The following is a 23,307-nucleotide window of genomic DNA, read 5'->3' as shown; positions in this document are numbered from 1 at the left end:
CCAGCGTTTGAGGATTGAAAAATGTGTCGTTTAGTGGGCTTGAGGTAAAGGAACTGGTTATATTCTGTTTGATATTGATGATTTTGTCCTGAAAGAAATCATTCAATGAGTCACACAGTTTTTGAGTAGGGATGATAGGAAGAGTTGTCCTTTCATCATTGCAAAGATCATTTACGATTTCAAATATCTGCTTAGATTTGTTCGAGGTCTCGGGGGCCGCCGTGGGTTACCTTCTTTCCCGCCTGGTTTAGTTGTCCGGAGTTGTCCACTCGTTCATCGCTGGGGACGGACTTCGCGGCGCATCCTCAGGGTCTGCACCGGCATCTCCCTCGGGCAACCTTGATGTGACATCACTTCCTGTGATGCACCAACTTGAAACTGGTGCATCTGCGAGGCGCTCGTACACCTTCGGGTAGTGTTCACGCTAATTCCAAACGTAATTAAAGAACATTGCTACGTAACGTTCGCTCTTACGCTCGAGCGTCTGCCATCTATAAACTCTTCCACTTGCCACTGTTCATAACCAACTTTAACCATTTGTGCCTCTTAACGAACTCATGTAATCCCAAGTCTTATGCCAAACCAGATTCTATGTAAAGTGCTCTGACAAATTCGGGTAATGTTCATGCTATATAAACTCACAAAAAAAAACCTTAGGCACAGCTCCCGCCAACGGAATGAAGGAAACAGAACATGGCTTATATAAATTGCGCTAATTCTTCTGTGAAGCGCTCTTACACCATGGGGTGATATACGCGCTGTATCCAATCATAATTAATCCTCATCACTCCAGCTGAGCCGCAACGTTTGTTCTTGTGTTTGAGTGACCTCCATTTATTACAGTGTTATACCTTTACTTGTACTTTGTGTTCTTTTGTAACATGCACACATGTCACTTTTTCCTCCTTTAATGCACCGTTTGCTACCTCTTGTATTTTGTTTGCTCACTATTGTCACTTTTGCCTTATGTAATTTTACCTTTGCTTTTGTAATTTGTTCACTTGTAACGTTCTCATGTATCAGTTCTATTCCTATTGTGTTGCGCTCCGACACCTTCGGGTAAAGTCCGCACTATATAAAAACGCATAAATAAATAGTCCCTGGCAATGCCTCTGCCCGCCCCCTCACCCCCATCCAGGCTCCATCTGGCTCAGGTGACCACAGGCGTGGAAAACACCAGATCACCCGTGAGCCCGGAACCAAACAATGCTAGCCACGCGGGAGTACAGCTGGGAGCGTGCCTGATCCCTGCGCCCTGCCTCTACCAAACTCAGCGCGGGCAGGGGTGTAAGCAGCACGAGTCGTGGCTCCCGGGGACGCACGCTTGAGGAATCCAGGCCGACCTACCCACCGCAACCCCTGACCACGCTGGCAATGAGCCCCAGGGTGCCCCCCCTCAACGGGCCCGAAAATGCTCGCACAGGAAGACCGGCCACAAGGGGCACAGACGGCACGGAGGACGAGCCCGAGAAGGCACACTAAGGGGCTGCAGCGAGTGCACCATCTAGACCGGGCAAGCTCCAAAACCCGAGGTGAGCAAGAGGGGCCACCAGCCCTGCAAGCAGGCCCCACCTCCTCAATGCTCACCAAGTGCCCACACCGCCCGAAGCGCGCCACACCACCCCCAGAGACTGACAGAGCCCCGGCCCCCAAGAGAATTTGGCCGGGACACACAAAGCAAGGAAGGGGGCAGACAGGGCAGGGGGGACACGGTAACAGGCAGGCTGGGGGAACAGAAAGGCACCGGAAAGCAGGGCGACGCAATATATCACAAACCCCCTCCCCCCCCAAGAGACCCGCAGGCAGAGGGACGGCCGCACGGCCACACCAAGGCCGACCTGACCATCGCGACACCAGCTAGGAGAGCGCATCTTCCCTCCCCCGGAGCACAAACTACTCCCACCAGCCCCGCAAACGAGAGGCCAGACGGACCCACCGGCTCCCCACACCGCCCGCAAGACCAGGCCCAGGCCCACCGCCCCTTCCCTCCCACCGCAAGGCACCGACCGACACCCTCCCGGTCCCAGACCATGCAACCGCAGCCCCCCCCGCACCTAGGCAGGCAGCACTCGAGGGGAACGCAGGGGGAGGGGGGCGGGATGGAAACCACTCACCTAAAAAAAAACAGCGTCCGGGCAGCACCACTCGTCGGGGTCAAGGGGGAGAGGGTCCGTACACGCGACCTGAGCAGGGATCAAAGAGGGCGCCAGGCCTGTGACCCCAGGCCATATACCTTCGGCCCCGCCCCTCCCCCGCCGGAAGTGACCTCACTGGGGAACCTCCAGGTCCCAGACACTAGACCGCTCCCTGGGGTCTGTGCCATCCTGTGTCACTAAGGGTGGCCGCCCTCTTAGGTGGCCCCCTTCGGTGGCCCGGGGCATCTTGGCAGGGTCTGCACCGGCCTCTCCCTCGGGCAACCTTGATGTGCGGACACAAGAGGCACCAAGAATCTGCTGACAATCAAGGTCCGTGGACAGAAGACCGACTGACCGGTCAGATCCGCTCACAGCTCCGAACTGCAGCCTCTGGGGCAGGAAGCACGGATGCGAGGGCTGGACAGCCGGCTCCAGAGAGTGCTCACGTGCAAGACCTCCTCTCAAGGTGGAGACAGACTAGCAGTCACACACAGAGACAGCCCTGTTGACAGGTGTCTGCGTGGAGATCATAGCTCATGAGAGAGACAGTCTGGCTCAGAAGTGATTGCAGGAAAATTCTAACTCAGAAGAGTTTTTTGCAGCAAGACACCATCTCAAGAAGAGACCGCCCTGAAGCCATTGAGACCCATGCCGTACACAGACCTCTAGACGGGCCGAGTTAAGACCGCCCTTTAAATGTCTGAAACGCTGTCCAGCATTGATCTTGTGAGGCGGCGTGTGGGAGCTCCACTCTCAGGGAAGGGCTCTGGGTGCAGAGGGACACCCCCCGGCGCTCTCTGCTCCTCCCTTCCCCTCTCGCATTTCTTACTTTCACTTATCTTCTTAGTTTTGTTTTAATGAATGTCTTTTCTTTCCATTTTCATTTCTTTGGTTCACTCTTTGTACTATGCTTGCTGGGGTATATTTTTTCAAAATGTTTATTTGTAATTTAGTATTTCCACTTCTTCCTTTTCTTCTTCCTTAAGCCTTGTGCTATCCAATACATTTTACGAAAATGACTTCTATGTGATGGAGGATGTGGAGATATGACCAGAGCTGCAGACTTTGAAACCAGGGAACCACGTTCGAGTGTTCACGTCAGCTGATCACCCTGTGATTCAAAGCAAATCATGTAATCTCCTATGCCTAAAAGCTGAATGTGAGTTTATGTGATGTAAATGGTGCTCATGTCCAGCGCTCCAAAATCTTCAAGCTTCTGCTACATAAAACTGCAAAATAAAAATAATATTTATGGGCCTGGCCTTCCTCGCCTATTGGTCTGTTGGTTTCCCACCTATTTGTCCTTGACGGCCTTCCACCACCACATCATGGGACAACGGGTCAGCCCACATCAGCCATTGGTCAGCTTCACCATAAGTGATGGGATTCGGCCCTTTCACAAGGAGCACATCTCCGCACAAAGTAGTTCCCTTCTGTGCCGGGCCAACCATGGTAATGTATGCTTTTTGAAACCCATGAATGTTTTGCTTTTATAATTTATTTTCAAAGATTGATAAAAGGCTGGCAGGCAATGCAGGACCTCTAGGCTTTGTCAATACTCATTTGTTCTCGCTCTTTTACTGTTATTGTCCCTTTTCCTCACTTTGAAGTTTGTCTAGAAGTTGTTTACCGTTTACAACATGGTGTGTTACTGTTAACTACTCCGGCAATGCTTTTAGTGTGTTTACATCCTTTGTTGACTTTCACATGACCCTAAAGAGAGCCTCTCGGGTAGGTTAGCATATTGCCTTAATACAGAGGTGCCCCTTCGATTACCATTTGAAAACGTATGTGCCAAGATCCAGTGCTTAATTTGAGGTGTTAATTGCAGGTGTGTCCCCCTGGCACCCGTTTTTGGGCACCAGCACTTACCTTTCCTAATCAGACTTTGACTCAGAGGAAGAGAGAGAAAAAACAAAAGGATGAAAGATGCAGGGAGAGAAAGAACGAAAAACAGCAATAAAGGGAAAACACAGGATTAACAAGGACATGTAAGAATGAGATAAAATGGAGGGGAGGGACTGGCATCGGAAGAAAGAGGCATGAGTTAGAGTCAAGATCGCGCATCCTTGTTAGTCAGCAAACCCGACGGTCAGCAGTGACAGCCACATGCTTTTGAGAAATCTTTGGACACAAGTATTTAGTATTTTACAAATCAAGCACTGGAAGGATTTCAGAAGTGTCAGCAGGAAGGGGTCCAAAATATTGTCCCAGATATGGAAAAAAGCCCCTTCCTTCTCAGAAAGGTCCCCACAGACCAGAGCCCCCCATCAGTGCGCTAAATTGGCAGATACTGTCAGGTACTGAGTACTTGCACTTCTTTAACTTTAAAGGGAGCGTACCTGTACTTCTTTAATAGAAGAAGAGTACATGCACTTCTTTAATGTAAGAGGGAAAGCTCCTGCACTCTTGAGCACCCACACTTTTTTTACTATAGGAGGAAGGGTACCTCCACTTCTTTAAAAGAAGAGGTAAAACTCACGCGCATCTTTAATATAAGAAAAAAAGTACCTGCACTTCTTTCATATAATTGAAATGCATTGATTGATATAGACCTCATCCGAGATTCACAATATGTTAAAATAGTATATACCGATTTCCAGTCTCACAGTATTACAATATATCATGAAAAATTCTTTATAAGCAAAAAAGATTATTGTTCTTATCATATATATCTTTAAAATAGCGGGAATAACACTTTGAAAAAGTAGAAAACTTTGTAACATACAAATTCATCAGGTGGGGTTCTTATAACCTCAACCAGATCCTTAGTTCTAAAAATATTATATGTTGTACAAATTGGTTTTAAAAATCGAAAGCGTGCATCAACCAAGCTGCTATGTGGACAAACAAATAGGACATGTACCAAATCTTGGATTCCTCCATTACACAAATCACACTGTGCAATTTTGTTAAAGTTTCCGCCCCACTTTTTTGTTATATCTTTTAACAGTAGTGTCCTCAGTCTTAGCATCAGGATGCAACGCCAAACCTTATGGTCCAATGTAAAACTCACATTTTTTCGGATCTCTTTATACTCCACCCTAGCTAAAGTGAGCTTGTAATGCGTTAACTGTTGACAATTAAGTTTATCCAGTGTGTAGGTCAGCCTCGGAGTAGATTCTTTCAAAAAGTAACTTCAAAAGTTCCGGTGACCAACTTTGGACAAAGAGTCTTGGAGCATTGGAAGTGCTCCAAAGTGATCTTTAAATTTCGTTTCAAAGTATATATTCCTGGATCAGCCTTAAATGTTTCTTGGTGTTTAATTGATATTAATGTACCATCAGGTGCATGTAGTATGTTGTTAGCCCATCTGACAAGGTTTGCCATAGAACTCGCGTATGCACTCACTACCCCTAATTCCAAACGGAGTGCCTAAACGGGAGTGGCTTGGCTTGCAGTAGTAAGCATTCACAAGTGTTTTCCATCCCTGAGATTTAAAAAACCTCAACGATTTATAGGAATATATTCTAAACCATATGTTAAGTTAGGGGCAATCGTTGTTCGGTAAACTTCCAGGGGGACTAAAAAATGTTACCGTCCAGTAGATAAATAAAGCTTTCTTATAGCACTAACATGGGATACTGTTTTTAATTCAGTCTGTTGAAAGTGCGAAACAGTGCCAGTGGACTGAGAGAAAACTCTCCCTAAATAGTTATAAATAGATGCTACTTCCATTGTAGTTCCTCTTAGTTTCCAGGTAAAAGGTATAGCTTCTTTCCTGCCTCTAAATGCTACTATTTTTATTTTGGAATATTTATTCTTAAAAAAAATTCCTCAGTGTAATTAAAAAGAGCCCCCATATTACTGAAGCCCAACTGGGGTTAAATCAAATAAAACTACGTCATCGATTAAAAGATGGAATTTTTTGTGATGTGGGAAATTATTTACCTCCAGGAAACAGTCCGGGAATTAGCTAAGGAATAGTGAAAAGAGGAGGGGGCAAGTAGACACCCCTGCTTGAGGCTGTTTTGTGTGGAAATCTCTTGAGTTAAGCCCTTCTCTCTTCTCATTTGTACCTCACACCATGTGGTTGTATGAAACGCTACTATTATTCGTAGCATAATTATCGGAACACCTAACTTTAGTAGTTTCCTCCACAGGGAAGGCCTATCCACCTTGTCAAAACCTGTAGAAAAATCCAAAAATAAACTATAGACTACCTGAGCTCTAATATTTATAGATAATAGTTTCCAGGATAGTGATATCAATCACAGAGTGGTTTTGATGAAAGCATGCTTGTACCATAGAAATTACCCCCCTAGCTATGGCCCAGTCGTTCAGGTGATCCAAAACCTTGGCCACAAATATTTTTCACGTAGCATCAAGGAGGGCAATCTGGCGATAATTACTCAGGGAAAAGCGGGAATCTTTTTTCAAAAGAGGACCCACTGTAGTAAGGTTGTAGTATTAAATGCAGAAATTGCTAAGTTAGCATTAGTTTGTTTATGCTTGGCAGCCATCTTTCTGCTTTTGCACCCATTACTGCATGCTTTTATTCTAAGGGATAAACTGCTGATGCCTTTGTGCATGAGAAATGTTTGCCCTTCACACATTTAGAGGTACACTGTACTCGGAGTCTGCACAGAGTGTTCAAGGGCGAAAAATAATGTATGCTGTTGATTCACTTTGGTCAGTCCCGTGCCCATAGACACAACATAGAGCACAGCCGCACTATTGAAAGTCGAGTGCTTTTAATATGACAAGGCATGCCAGAAAAGGCACTTGGAGAGATTCATTCCAACGACGAAGAGCTGTGCTTGTCCTGAGATGTGATTCCTTGCATCTAAACTTAGAGGTATGGGGTTCCCCTAACAAAGCCTAGAGGTCTTCTATAACTATAATAAACTAGCTTGTACAACAGGGAGGGTGGTACGGTGCAGTAGCCCTAATTCCACTATCATTATAACATGATTGCCCTGTTTGTGCTTTATGGAATTGTAACAATGCTGATTATATTGTTCTTATGCATTTCGCTGCTCCTGTTGGCTAGTATACTGCACTGTAGCGCACGTTAGTTAAAATAAACATTTTAGCTTTACAGTGTCTCTATTTACTAAGGTTGTGGACAAGTATGAGTGTTTAAACAAAAGAGTGTTCTTCTTCCCGCGATTCCTGAGAGAGACTGAGTAACATGTTCTAGGATGTCTAATTATTGGTAGCTTTGCTGTAGTACGGAGAACGAATGAGACATCATAGTTAGTCGGATTGGGGTTCTGGGTACTGAAGTGGGTTTCCAGGTACACCACTACACACCGAGGTCCTGGTTTCCTGTGCATAGTACTGTGTATGTGCAGAATCCCTGCAACACCACTATACTGTATGTATGTATGTATGTATGTATGTAAGAGATTAGTAAAGCGTTGGAATGACCCCCGCAGGGCTATCCCCCCGCTACCATAGAGAGGGTGCAAGACAGACACAGACCAATCCCGGAATAATTCCATTTTCAGAAGTTTCCTAAAGCGAAAGAAACTGGGGCATTTACGCAAGTCCTCAGGCTTTACCTTCCAATCTGAGTCTACGATACGGACAATAGACTTTAAACTTGTCCGCCAGGTATTTAGGACTCGTACCATAAAGCGCATTATGTACGAGACAACAGAGCTTGAATGTAATTCTCTGGCAGATAGGGAGACAATGGAGTTGTTTTAACAGTGGCCCCGGGGAGGTGCGTGGAGGCTTGTTGAGAGCCAGACGTGCAGCAGCATTCTGTACAATCTGTAATCTACTAAGAAGAGATACATTGGTCGATGCCAGTAGAGCATTACAATAACCCAAGCAACCAATGAACAGAGCTTGAATCAGAGTTCTACGGAGAGAAAGAGGCAGCCCAGCAGTAGTCATAATCTGATCCTTCATTGATAACATGACATCCAAACGGACCCCTAGATTTTTAGCCACTGTAGTAGATTCGGCAGGGCCTAGCACTGCAGGCCATCACTTTGGGGACTAAGAAACTTGGGCCAAGCCAAACAGCAGGATTATGGTATTAGCCGCATTCAGCTGGAGAAAATGTTCCATCATCCAAGCTGATATGGCCAGCATGCGCTTTGCAAAACGCTCATCGATTAACTCAGTGTCATTATCAAAGGACAGGAGCAGTTGCGTATCACCAGCGTAGGAAAATGGTGTAAAGCCATACTCCCTGATGTTCTTGGCTAGGAGGGCCACATAGATATTAAACAAGGGAGGACTCAAACAAAAGCCCTGGGGCAACCCCATGGGTAAGCTTCAGGGTTTGGGATCGTAGGGACCCAGGTTGATGGCATGATTGAAGAGGAATTAATTCCCCATTTTAAAACGTGCCACAGGGCATGTTTGCATACATGTCACGTCAGTCCCCACCCCCTCCCTTCACCACTGTGCAAATGCACCCCGTGGCACATTTTAAGTTGGGGAATTAAGGTAATAGTCATGCTTGTCTTGAATCACACTGTGAGTCTGTGTCCACTCCTACAATCATCCTGACAGAAGCATGTCCTTATGTAATGACTCACATGAAACTTAAGCGCTTATAAACGTATCCTGCTGTCAACTACTAGCACTCTAAGAACCCAGTCACTGTCTATGTTCTTGCAGAATGACTCAGGCATTGAGACATGCAGTGGTATAGTCAAATGTGCACAATGTATGCTGCCCCCTAACCCCTTGCAGACTTCTGAGTAAGTCCTGCAAAAGTCCAGGTAATAGTCATGCTTGTCTGGAATCAAACCGTGACCCTGTATCCACTCCTACAATCATCTTTACTGAAACATGTCCTTATTTAAACACTCTGCTGAAACTTAAGTCCTTATAAACTTATCCGACTGTCAACTACTAGCACTTTAGAAACACAGTTACTGTCTATGCATTTGCAGAATGATTCAGGCATTGAGACAAGCAGTGGTACAGTCAAATGTGCACAATGTATGCGGTCCCCTAACCCCTTGCTGACTACTTAGTCAGTCCTTCAAAAGTTCAGGTAATAGTCATGATTGTCTGGAATCACACTGTGAGTCTATGTCCACTCCTACAATCATCCTGACAGAAATATGTCCTTATGTAATCACTCTGCTGAAACATAAGCGTTTATAAACTTATCCTGCTTTCAAATACTTGCACATTAAGAACCCAGTCATTGTCTATGCACTTGCAGAATGACTCAGGCATTGAGACAAGCAGTGGTACAGTCAAATGTGCACAATGTATGCGGTCCCCTAACCCCTTGCAGACTACTGAGTTAGTCTTGCAAAAGTCCAGGTAATAGTCATGTTTGTCTGGAAACACACTGTGAGTCTGTGTCCACTCCTACAATCATCATGACAGAAGCATGTCCTTATTTAACCACTCTGCTGAAAAATAAGCACTTATAAACTTATCCTGCTGTCAACTACTAGCACTCTAGGAACCCAGTCAATGTCTATGCAGTTGCAGAATGACTCAGGTATTGAGACAAGCAGTAGTACAGTCAAATGTGCACAATATATGCGGTCCCCTAACCCCTTGCAGATTACTGAGTCAGTCCTGCAAAAGTCCAGATAATAGTCATGCTTGTCTTGAATCACACTGTGAGTCTGTGTCAACTCCTACAATCATCCTGACAGAAGCGGTAGTTGGCCTCCCTAGGTTCTGCTCCGTTTCGAACACTCTTCGCTCCTTGCACTGGTTGCCGGTCAAGTCGCGAATTCAGTTTAAGGTCTTATGTCTGGCCTTTAAAATTTTGAAAGGCTCCGCTCCTCAGATCCTTACTAACCTCTTGTCCCTCTATATTCCGACCCGCTCTCTTAGATCCCTTGGCCAAGCTCTCGCTGTGGTTCCCCGGTTTAAGCTTAGTCGTGCTGGGGGCCGATCTTTTCGCGTGAGAGCGGCAGCGCTTTGGAATTCTCTTCCGGTAGAAATCTGTCTGATGGAGGATTTATTGCTGTTCCGAAAGGCTATTAAAACTTTTCTATTTTAAATCTGCCCTGTAGTGGTATCCTTTTTTTCATTCCTTGCTTTTGGCGATGCTGTGTTACCTTGTCGTGCGCCGGGACGCTCCTTTGCTGGAGCAGCTGCGCGCATTATAAATACCCATAGCATAGCATAGCATATGATGTCCACTATTCTAGTGGGCACCTTGCACCAGTCTAAACGACCCTTATTGATGGTGGTTGTAAAGTCAACCTTATAGACAAGCTATCCTAGTGGTACCATGGACCAGCAGTCTCAGGCTAAAACTTCAGAGAGCATGTAAAGCTAGCTGTTTTACCAATTATAATCCCTTGAATACCAAATGAAAGGACACCACACAAGGTATATATCAAATATATATGTATTTATTTCTAACACAACCCCTCTGGACTCTTTATGAGGCCAGAGATCGAGATACATTACAAGTTACTCATTAAGCATACTATAAGTTGCACACATACAATTCTGCCCTAGGGGCCTCACGAACCATATACTAAGTAAGTGGTATAAGGACCACTTGACGAATAGTGAATAGGCCTAGAGCTAAGGGAATCGCTGGGGCTACACTGGACAACCAAAGGATTGGAAGTAGGAGACCACAGGAGACTCGCGCAGTGTCTAAACACAGTCGCAAGTTGCCATAGAGTTATAATGGGAACGTAAAAGTTACAAAGTAGTTGATTAAGGACACTTCCGGATGGACTACGGTAAAACCCTTTTAAACTAGGACACTTCGAGAGCCAACACTTACGGGAGCACCGGAATACTTGTGTTACCTCACCCAGGGAAGTCGGGTGCATAGGTGCCATTTCGTGTCGTGTTTCGTCGCTGTTTCTTATGGAGAGCTGCAAAGAAGTGCTGCAGGCGACCAGGAGAAAAGTGTCCGAATGGATCCAAGGGTGGATCGAAGATGTGAAGAACCTGAAAGCAGAGGGGACAGAGTCTGGGTCACTAGCCAGCGACCAGGAAGGTACCAGGAAGGAACCAGGCGATGTCGGGTGATTTCAGGTGAAGAAGGTGAAGCTTGTCTCTGCAGCCACGAGGACCAGGAGTTGTCGAGGATGACCAGGAGCTGAATTCAAGTTGTCCCACAAAGGATCCAGTTGACTGCCATGTCGGTATCCGGATTGGACCCAACAAACCTTGGCTAACGCAATCCACGCAGGAAGGGAAGATTGGCTTGAGTCAGACCAGCAAGGTCTGGGGGAGCTTCTCCTTTGCAAGTGTCGTAATTTGGCAGCACCTGAGTTAGCGTTTAGCTCAGCTACACGACCTTTTTATTAACTTGACTTAAGTCCGGGGGCCATTTTGTATTTTGTGGCTTCCGTTTTGTACGAACATGCGGCCTCGTGGTAGAGTGTCCTTTTGTCCTTCCTTCATGCCAATGAACCTTCCCTGTGCCCAGCAACAGGCTATTTTTAGCGATGGTCAGTTTCACGCATGCGCACACACGATCTCCGGACTGAGAGAGTGGTCACTCTTTAGGAATGTTCCCCTAACTGACCAGTGGTATTAAGCTCCTCCCACATGCTGGCTGTACGCCAAAAATGTCCTTATATGTACCTAAAACTGTTCAAATGTGTACCGCCTATCTTTTTATTACCTTTAAACTGTATAAAAGAGGTCGCGCACCGATGTTCGGTGTGATACTTCTTGCATTACCGAAGGGTGCTGTAGGAATGTACCACCACCCCATGGGGTCCTAATAAACTTGTCTCTTTGCATTTTCAGTTTCCGTGCCAATTTCCGTCTATGGTGTTTGAGTGTTTTTGCAGAGTATGTAGGCCTGGCAGAACCCGATACCTCAATTGGCGACCACGAAGGGACTCATCGGCGACTCGGATGCCCGAAGGAGAGGTCACGACGAAGGATTGGAAACTCGCTATGGACGCGTACGCTGCCACTGAGTGACCCGAGTCTCGGCACCCACGGTGTTTCTTCCTTTCCTTCTGATCTGACCTTCCAGGTGGCGCCGGTCTTCGACTGAGATCCTGATCGTTCGGTTTGTCGTGTAGTGCCCGTTTTGGCTGATTTGGCTACGGAACTTGGCAGTTGGAATCTGGACACTTTTGAAGATATTTGGTAAGCTTATGTTTGGTAAGGTAGTCTACTGACACTTACTGTGGCTTTTTGAATTTGAATTTGAATTTGAATTTGTTTGAGTTAGCTAACGCTTGGACCTATGATTTGAATTATATGTGGAGTGCACCTCACATAGGCAGGCATGTAGGGATATTTCTCTGATTTTGAATTTGTTTGAACGGCACATCGTGCGTAAGTACTTTAAGTGCCATTTGTTGTAATATCAACGTTTGCGTGATATTTTTGAACATGCCTGTTCTCAGCACACTTCGAGGAATGTGCTGTTTTGGAAACGGTACCAGTTATCGATTAAATGAATCTCAGCCGGCTCCCCCAGAGGGGACTCCTAACCGTGAAATGTACATTAAATTTGGCCTCCCTCCCATAATGTATAGCACGTTATGGCACAAATATACAAAATCTGATCGTGAATTGCAATGGCCACTACATGGGTCATTCGACTTGCGAAAAGTCCAGTATGTAGAACAATGTTTGTTCCAGCGCAGGTCTAGACAGGACATGTTTGATTGTGTGCGTATGTGGGAGAAAGCGGTGCGTGAACGAATGAAGCGTGCAGAAGCCTTGGCGGACAAAGAGCAGCGAAAGGCTGCTCGGGATAAAGCTTTACAGCTACAGGAGAAGGAATTGCAGGAACAGAAAGAGAAAGAGAGTCGAGAACGTAATTTACAGATTAATGGTTAGTTTCCTATTAGACGTTCTCTCTATCCTGTCCTTACTAATGAATTAGATGATTTTTCATTGTTAGATCGTTGCCCGCCTCCGTATGTTCAGCCTACGGCTCCGGATGAGGAATCGGACGAGGATAATCAGGATAAACAGCGTACCAGGTTACCGACCGAGCGTATGACGGAATTGCGTTCGATTGCTCGTAAACTTAACAGTAATACTATAACTGTTCCAGAGGTTAATAATTTTATGAGTCAGTGGTCTGACAAGGAACGATTGTATTTTTTAGATCATTTTGCAGATGAAGTTGTTGAGCGGTTTAGAAAACACTCTCCTGAGTTGGAACCTAAAGATATATCAGTTGGTCGTGAGAATTTTCGTAAAAGTATTTTTGCTCTTTCAGATGCGGACGAATTCTTCCAGCGGTTGATTCAGTTACGAGATAAGGCGACACGATTGCGAGTGGCGAAAAAGGCATCGGAGCAATCAGCGTCTGGATCGACGGAAAATTCTCGAGTGTGCCCTATCTATGGATCAGATAAGAGTGTTGCGATTAATGTTATGCCTATGCGGGAAGCCGCGCCTTTGTATGTCCCTCCTAAAGGGGATGGTACGGATGATGATAAGATGTCTAAAGATTCAAAGGGCTATTTTGTGTATAATTGGGTTTATACGCCATGGAATAGAGCAGATGTTATGGCACTGAAGAATGCTTTGCCTGACCCTCGTAAAAATCCAGCAGCTTTCTATGAAGGTGTGGAGGGCGCTATTTCTTCATGTATTATGACATTAGTCGATATTGATCTTTTCTTTGGGTTGATATTGCCTCCTGATATGTGGAGAGCGATTTGTAAGTTTGACGATCGTACGATATTAGGAGCAGATTGGAAGGAGATAGTGAGGGCTGACCTAGATAGGGAACCTGCCTGTAAACCGTGCCAGTTAATTTTAGAATTTCCGACGGCTATCTTGACTAAATTAAAAACGCTTGTACCCCCTACAAAGATAGATTGGACAGTATTGGCATCTTGTAAACAGAAGCTAGATGAATCAGTTTCTGACTTCTTTTCACGTTTCGGTGAAGCATTCCATGATTACAGTGGGCAATCATTAACAGAGGACACGGGCAGGCATTTGTTTGTGGACAAGTATGTGGTTAATCTCCTACCGGAGATTGCAAAACGATTAAAGGCTAGTGAAAGTTCATGGACTACTGCAACGCCCGCTTCTTTATTAACAATGCCTCAGTATTATGAACGACAGGAATTAGAGGCAAAAGAAAGTAATGATAAGAAAGTGAAGGACTTAAAGACGAAGGTAATGTTGGCACAAGTTCATGTTACACAATCGAGAGGGAATGATAGGGGCAGACGAGGATCGTACGTTACGTCTCCCCCTCGTTCCGACATTTCTGAGGATCAGTGTGCATACTGTAAACAGTTTGGACATTGGGTTGCAGATTGTCCGGTACTTCGTGAACAGCGTAGTCAGAGGGGTCGAGGAAGTGGAAGGTCACGGAATAGTTATTCAGGACCGAGAGGTGAAGCGAATGACCGTGGTATGTTTGAAGAGAGGGGACGTGGTCAGGTTGAGCATAATACTTTTGATCGACGGAATCAATATCAGGTAGCTGAAGGAGAACATATTGAGTCACAGGATAATAGACATGCATAGGATTGCGTAGGATGGGGTGTGGAATCGGTTGAGGTACCAGTCGATCAGAGGGGTCCATATATATCAGCACATGTTTTGGGTTTTACTGATCAGTTTCTGGTTGACACAGGAGCTACTCGTAGCGCTCTGTCCAAACACTTGGTTCCAAGGGCTCCCCTGTCTGGCGAAATAATTACAGCAATAGGGTTCGATGGAACACCTTCTCTAAGCCCACTGTCTCAACCTCTTACCTTTCATGTTGACAAATTCACTGCCCCATGTCCTTTTCTATTATCCCCAAATACACCAGATAATATTATGGGACTTGATATGCTAAAGCATTTTCGTGCAACAATACGCTGTGCCCCTGAAGGGGTGTGGGTTATTTTGAATGAAAACTACCCAGAAATTGAGAGATTGTGCCTCATGCAAGAGTCCGATGCACTAGCTTCCCTTCCAAGCACGCAATGGGCCATTTCTGATACTGATGTGGGTAAAATGATTATTCCACCTGTGCACATTACTGTGAAGGAGGGAGCGGTATTACCTCGTGTTCCTCAGTACAAGATCGCTAGAGAAGGCGAACTGGCTTTGACACATATTGTGAATGATTTGATAACGGCAGGGGTGGTGGAGGAAGTTCTCTACAATGTTTGCAACAGTCCAATTTTGCCGATTCTAAAGAAAGGTACAGACTCCAAGGTTTATCGTTTCATTATTGATTTGAGAGAAATTAATAAGATAGTTGTACCCCAGTACCCAGTAGTGTCAGATATCACCACGTTACTCACTCTGGTTCCACCCACAGCTACTACATTTACGGTGATCAATTTGAAAAACGCTTTCTTTTTGATTCCTATTCATCCTGATAGCCGATATTTGTTCGGTTTCACATTAAATAATAAATCTTATAGATTTTGTCGAGTTCCTCAAGGTTACACGGAAAGTCCTAGCATTTACAGCCAGGCTTTGAAACAACAGCTTGATTCTTTTGATTTGCAGTCTGGGGTGGCGCTTATACAATATGTTGATGATATCTTGCTTGCAGCAGATACACAGGAGCAATGCGAGGAGAGTACGCTCTCCCTGCTTTCTTTTCTTGCTGAACATAATCACAAGGTTTCACGGAAAAAGCTGCAATACTGTAGACCAAAGGTGACATATATTGGTCATCTTTTGTCTAAGGAGGGACGTGCATTAACATCAGACCGAATTCAAGCAATCTTAGATACACCAGTCCCTTGCACACAGAAGGATGTTCGTGCTTTCATAGGTTTGACGTCCTTTTGCAGGCAATGGATACTAGGATTTTCATACATTGTAAAACTTTTGTTAGCATTGCTGTCCAAAACTGCACCAACCTCCCTTGAATGGACGGATGAATGCCAGAATGCTTTTGAACAATTGAGACAAGCTCTTTGCTCTGCACCAGTGTTAGGTACACCAGATTATACAAAGCTCTTTACACTGTATGTGCATGAGAAGGATGGATGCGCATTGTCAGTCTTAGTACAGTTACACGGAGACAAACAGAGACCCTGTGCATATTTTTCAGCGGTACTCGACCCTGTGGCTCGAGGACTGCCTGGATACCTTCGAGCAGTTGCAGCAACAGCAGTAGCTATACGGCAAAGTGAGGGAATAGTTTTATCGCACAAATTGTTGGTGTTAGTTCCCCATGCAGTAGATGCGTTATTGAACCAAACAAAAACGCAGCATCTAACCAGTGCCCGTTTAACAGGATACGAGTTAACGCTGCTGGCGCCACACATTACATTGAAGAGGTGCGCCACTCTGAACCCCGCCACTTTATTGCCATATCCTGTTACTGAGACCCAGGAAGAAGAACAACATGATTGTGTTTTTCTGACTGATGAACAAACAAAGGGTCGTGTTGATTTACAGGATACGCCACTTCCAGATGTAGATGGGGAACTGTGGGTTGATGGATCATGTGTGAGATTGCCAGATGGTACAGCTTCCGCGGCCTATGCGATCACGACACTTAAGACGGTGGTAGAAACAGCACGGATACCGCAGAAATTGGCTCAAGCAGCTGAATTAATAGCCTTAACGAAAGCATGTGAGCTAAGTGCTGGATTATGTGTGAATATCTATACCGATAGTCGTTATGCCTTTGGAGTAGCGCACGATTTTGGCCTACTCTGGAGGGAACGAGGGTTTATGACTTCACATGGAACACACATTATGTACGGAGAGTTGGTATGTGATCTCCTGAATGCACTATTATGCCCGAGGAAGGTGGCGATAATAAAATGTAGTGCACATAAAAAGGTGACAGACAAAATAGGGCAAGGAAATGCTTTTGCAGACCGCATAGCGAGAGAGACTGCCATGTTGCACAATGACTCCCCCATGTATGTAGTGAGATCGCAAGCCGAGCGATGGCATGATGCTAGAGAGGAAGTTTTAGACATACAGAAATCAGCGTCTGAAGCGGAGCTTGCAGCATGGTCAATAGAGGGAGTGTTGGATGATGAGGGTTGCTGGAGAAGCAAAGACATGAAGAGATGGAAATTACCTGCTGCTTACTTGCGAGCAATGGTTCAGATGGCACATATTGGAGCTCTTGCAATTACTAAATTGCTTACACGAGTTTGGGAGCATCCTGAGATTACCAGCACGGCTAGGAGAATAGTACAGACCTGTCTGATATGCCTACAGTACAATCCTGCTAAAGGGACTTCTACTCCTAAAGGAGGGTTCGTTCCACCTACTGCACCATTCGAAGTACTGCAAATGGATTACATCCAGCTGGAGCGCTGTAATAACCTCAAGTATGTCCTGGTGGTGGTGTGTGCTTTCAGTAAATGGGTTGAAGCCTACCCCACGAAGGATAATACAGCATTGACAACAGCTAAGGTGTTACTCAAAGAGTACTTCCCACGTTATGGTGTTTGTAAATTTTTGTGGAATGATAATGGTCCTCATTTCGTTGGGAAAATAGTGGAGCATGTCCTGAAAGGATTGGGAATAAGACAAAAGTTCCACGCTGTATTCCACCCGCAGTCAGCAGGTCTAGTAGAAAGGTATAATGCGACTCTGAAGCTGAAGCTAGCAAAGATCGTGGCATCCACCTTCTTTGAAATGGCCAGACGCTTTGCCATTGGCATTATTGTCTATTAGATCAGTACCACACTCTCGGACTGGCCTCACACCCTATGAGGTGGTGTTTGGAAGGCCCATGAATATCTGGGGAGTCCCAAAGCCTCGTTTGATACATGATGTGCCTTGTATAATGATGAACGATTATTTGGCACGATTAAGAAATGATTTACTTTCTATTCATGAACAGGTTCGAGAAGCGCTCCCCGACAATTCCATTGGAGAGGCTCACAATCTTCATCCTGGCGACTTCGTGATGATCAGGGTGTTTGAGAGATCCAGCAGCTTGGAGCCGAGGTGGCGTGGCCCTGAGCAAGTGCTGCTGGCAACGCGAACGGCTGTGCGAGTCACGAATAAGAAGCGGTGGATACATTCAACGCACTGTCGACGTGTTTCTCCGGATCTGGTGAACCCTACTGTCCTCTCTGATTACCGAGACATCTTGGATGCGGAGAAGAGCCCAGCTGTTATGCCTCACGAGTCGGAGGGAGCCTTCCCGGACCACACTATTTCTGGCAGAGTGAAGTACAATCTACGGCCAAGGAAATAATTTCCTTTTGTATTTTTTCTTATGACTGGTTGGTAACCGTTCCGAGGTTTGTGAAACGGAAGCCGGGAATATCAAGGGGGGGGATCAGTTCTGTCCAGTGTAGCGACACCCGTCTTGAATCTCGGAGAAAAACTCAACGGCAGCCTCGGTTCTCAGCACCATATTTTTATTTTTTAGTTTGATTTTTGAGACTTTGTTCTTTGTTCATTGTACCATGGCACCTATGACATTGAGAAATAGAAGAATTTTGGGTGCAGTCCTCTTTGCTACGACTATGGTGGTAATAGCAGTAATAGCTTGGACTATAGAAAGACTGTTTCCTGCACGGGACTATTTACTGCCTACCACTCCAATTCCATCTGAACATTTTCATTTTACTTTGCCCTATCACGAGGAGAGACATAGACAGACTTACTTGAATAACAGTTTCATTCAAATTCTACATCACACACACAATATGACTAATACGTCTAATTGTTGGGTTTGTGGGATGTTACCGGGACATCAAAAGAAAGGAGGAACACCTCTTATTCCGCTTCCATTTTCCCACAATGGTTCATGTAATGCTTGGTATACACTTCTCTTTACTTTGAGATGGCCAACAAAAGGTGGACTACTTTTCCGACTGAACAAGGTCTACTATAATGATCGAGATGGCTATCCACAAGCAGAAGGAACTAAGTTTGAGTGGGAAGAATATCGACCGGACAATGTATCTGCACCTCGCATCTTCACTAATCAGAGACTTACAAATATGTCCAGTTTACACGTAATTACTGTCATTGATACGAAAGCAGATCTCTGTATTAGGAATAAGGGAACCATTCCGGTGGGGAGAAGTGAATGAAATATTACTCTTGCTTTTGATACTCCCAATGGTATTTCATTTGTGGCCTCACGAAACACTTACTTTATTTGCGGTAATAAAGGTTATCATCGTCTTCCTCTTGGATGGTTAGGCACATGTTACATATCCTTTGTATTACCCCCTGTGTTTATTGCCCCTCCTATGTATCATAATGATTTTGTATTATATCAAGATTTTATTTTGAATAGAGTTAAGAGGACATTGGACATTGATGGGGTTGATCAAACCAACACCTCCCTACAACAATATGTGGATTTTAATTTAGGGTTATTTTCTTTTGTGGGCGCTGCTCTAAATAGCAGGAAAATTAGGCGGCTAACACGTGTTGTGGAGGCAGTTGCTAATGAAACTGTTTCTGCTTTAGGGAATATAACTGAAGAGCTCCAGATTACTAGAATTGTTATGCTTCAAAACCGAATGGTTCTGGATGTAGTATTAGCTGATCGTGGGGGTGCATGTCGTATCATCGGAAGTAGTTGTTGCGTCTATGTCCCTGACAATTCGCCTTCTGTGTATGATCCCATTTCTAAAATGCACAAAATTGCCTCTGAAATTCACACTGATAATGGTACCTGGACTTTTCCAGGTTGGTTTTGGACTATGCTCAGTACATGGGGCTGGAAACTGTTAACGATTCTATGTGCAATTATTGGAATATTCTTCTTTTGCTGTCTATGTATTCAATGTGGTCCTGCTCTATGTTCTGTATGTATTACGGCCTGTATCCCATCCAAACGAGCTATTGCTAAAAATGTACAAATGAGTAATGTCGAAGTGAGGCGGATTATGATGATCGATGTCGAGGATGAACATCCGGATTATTCCCATTATGAGGTAGCTTCAGCTAAACGCTAAAAGGGCCGTCTGTCGTAATTTGGCAGCACCTGAGTTAGCGTTTAGCTCAGCTACACAACCTTTTTATTAACTTGACTTAAGTACGGGGCCATTTTGTATTTTGTGGCTTCCGTTTTGTACGAACATGCGGCCTCGTGGTAGAGTGTCCTTTTGTCCTTCCTTCATGCCAATGAACCTTCCCTTTGCCCAGCAACAGGCTATTTTTAGCGATGGTCAGTTTCACGCATGCGCACACACGATCTCCGGACTGAGAGAGTGGTCACTCTTTAGGAATGTTCCCATAACTGACCAGTGGTATTAAGCTCCTCCCACATGCTGGCTGTACGCCAAAAATGTCCTTATATGTACCTAAAATTGTTCAAATGTGTACCGCCTATCTTTTTATTACCTTTAAACTGTATAAAAGAGGTCGCGCACCGATGTTCGGTGTGATACTTCTTGCATTACCGAAGGGTGCTGTAGGAATGTACCACCACCCCATGGGGTCCTAATAAACTTGTCTCTTTGCATTTTCAGTTTCCGTGCCAATTTCCGTCTATGGTGTTTGAGTGTTTTTGCAGAGTATGTAGGCCTGGCAGAACTCGATACCTCACAAGGAAGCTGAGGAGAGCCTGGAGCAACAATGCCAGTAGTGTAGTGTCAAAGAAAGGTCTTCAGAGGGCAAACTAGTCAACGGGCTAGCAACCGGGAAGATGCATCGAGCTGAAATGCAAGGGCAGGCCCCACGCGGCAGTGGAGTGTGGAGGGCTGAGCTTCAGTGCAAATGACGCTCGGGTCTGGGGCTTCTCAAACCTCAATGCACAACTGCAAGGATTTCTCGGAAGTTGCACTGTTAGCAAAATGCAGGATGTCCAGGGTGACCGGTCCCACGTCTCTCGTGTCCGCCATGGGTCTCAACTTTGCTGTGGATGTGGATCGGAGGCAGAGAAGTCTGGAAGTCTAGTTCCTGTGTCACTGAGACTTCGGGTTCCGGCAGGAGCATCGACAAAGCAGACCAGCAAATAACTGGTGGTGCCTATTTGCGCAGGGTGGTCACTCCATGACCACAAGGGAGAAGTCTTCAGTCTTCTAGTCGATGTAGAACGTCGAAGTCCAAGAGTTTCATTTCAGAGTTTCAGTCCTGGATAATCTAAAGTCTCTAGACACTGCTCCTCTCTTTATACTGATTTTAGAGGCTGGATTACCTGCTAGGTGCCTCCTATGGGTGGGACCAGGGCAGGGGGTGGTTACACCCCCTTCCCTTTGTCCAGTTTCACACCAGAGCGGGGCTGAAGTGCCCCAGCAACTGGTTTGAACCAGGCTATGCATGGAGCACCTTGTGTGCCCCAGGCAGTGTCTAGAAAAGCATCTTTCCATTCAACCCACCCTGCCCCAATACACTACAGGCTGTCTGGGGAGGTGCTGGCACTTCCCTCGACAGGAAACCTATTGTCCAGGCCTCCCTTGCTGGAGTTTCACCCAGCAACAGGAGGTCAGACTCGTGTCTGTGGCAGCAGCATCCATTTTTTGATGCTGAGGCTCTGTTTAACTTTAACCGGAGTTAGCAGTAACTACATGTCTTCTCCCTCTAGAAGGGTGGAATACTACCCCCGCCGGCAGGACTGGCGGGGAGTAGTATTCCAAAGTGTTTGACACCTTACATGACATGTTTTGACACTTTATAAACTGATCCTGCTTTCAACTACTAGCACTCTAGGAACCCAGGTACTGTCTATGTACTTGCAGAATGACTCAGGCTTTGAGACAAACAGTGGTATAGTCAAATATGCACAATGTATGCGGTCCCCTAACCCCTTGCAGATTACTAAGTCAGTCCTGCAAAAGTCCAGGTAATAGTCATGCTTGTCTTGAATCACACTGTGAGTCTGTGTCCACTCCTACAATCATTCTGACAGAAGCATGTCCTTACTTAATCACTCTGCTGAAACATAAGAGCTTATAAACTTATCCTGCTGTCAACTACTAGCACTCTAGGAACCCATTCACTGTGTATGCACTTGCAGAATGACTAAGGCATTAAAAAAAGCAGTGGTACCGTCAAATGTGCACAATGTATACTGTCCCCTAACCCCTTGCAGACTACTGGGTCAGTCCTGCAAAAGTCCAGGTAATAGTCATGCTTGCCTGGAATCACACTTTGAGTCTCTGTCCACTCCTACAATCATCCTTACAGAAGCATGTCCTCATTTAATCACCATGCTGAAAAATAAGAGCTTATAAACTTATCCTGCTGTCAAATACTAGCACTCTAGGAAATCAGTCACTGTCTATGCACTTGCAGAATGACTCAGGCATTAAGACAAGCAGTGGTATAGTCAAATGTGCACAATGTATGCGGTCCCCTAACCCCTTGCAGAATACTGAGTTAGTTCTGCAAAAGTCCAGGTAATTGTCATGCTTTTGGAATCACACTGTGAGTCTGTATCCACTCCTACAATCATCCTGACAGAAGCATGTCCTTATTTAATCGCTCTGCTGAAAAATAAGCACTTATAAACGTATCCTGCTGTCAACTACTAGCACTCTAGGAACCCAGTCACTGTCTATGCACTTGCAGATTAACTCAGGCATTGACACAAGCAGTGTTATAGTCAAATATGCACAATGTATGTGGCCCCCTATCTGTAGGAGAGTAGGATCTGCTTCCTATCGTCACCCTCACTTTTTGCTGTGATTTTCTGGTTTTTCGACTTTAGTGTGGCAGTGGGCCTGCTAATCAGACCCACAGCCCAGCTGTTCTCTCTCTAAATTAATACTATGTACTCTAGGTACATACCTATTGGGGAAATGGGTCTTCTTTGTGAACCCCTGTATAGTGTACCCTAGGTACCCAGGGCATAGGTGCATCCAAGGCCTACCAGGGGCTGCAGCATGTATTATGCCACCCCTTGCTGGCCATCCAAACTGACACCACAGGCTGATCCCTCAGCCTGGGTAAGGTGGTGTAATTACCCCTTACTTAGATATTGTATATCTATATCTACCTTATATATGGACACATATGCACCTAAAAGGCACTACTATGGTAGGACTCGACAATCCTGGAGGCAGAGTGCTTGGTTTTATGTGAGAGGGTGCTCTAGCATGAGCTGAGCCCTTCTGCAGCTTTCGGAACCATCTCCTTATAGCTGTTCTATGATATAGCCATACCATATACTCTTAAATGCATTATAATCCCCGCGGTTAATGCTAAGTTTGGTTTGGCGTTGTCAAAACATGTCATGTAAGGTGTCAAACACTTTGGAATACTACCCCTCTGCCAGTCCTGGCAGCGGGGGTAGCATTTCACCCTTCTAGAGGGAGAAGACATGTAGTTGGGTGAAACTCCAGCAAGGGAGGCCTGGACAATCGGTTTCCTGTCAAGGGAGGTGCCAGCACCTCCCCAGACAGCCTGTAGTGTATTGGGGCAGGGTGGGTTA

The sequence above is a fragment of the Lissotriton helveticus genome, chromosome 6, assembly GCF_964261635.1.
Source record: "Lissotriton helveticus chromosome 6, aLisHel1.1, whole genome shotgun sequence".
Classification (NCBI taxonomy): domain Eukaryota; kingdom Metazoa; phylum Chordata; class Amphibia; order Caudata; family Salamandridae; genus Lissotriton; species Lissotriton helveticus.
This window is presented reverse-complemented; position numbering follows the sequence as displayed.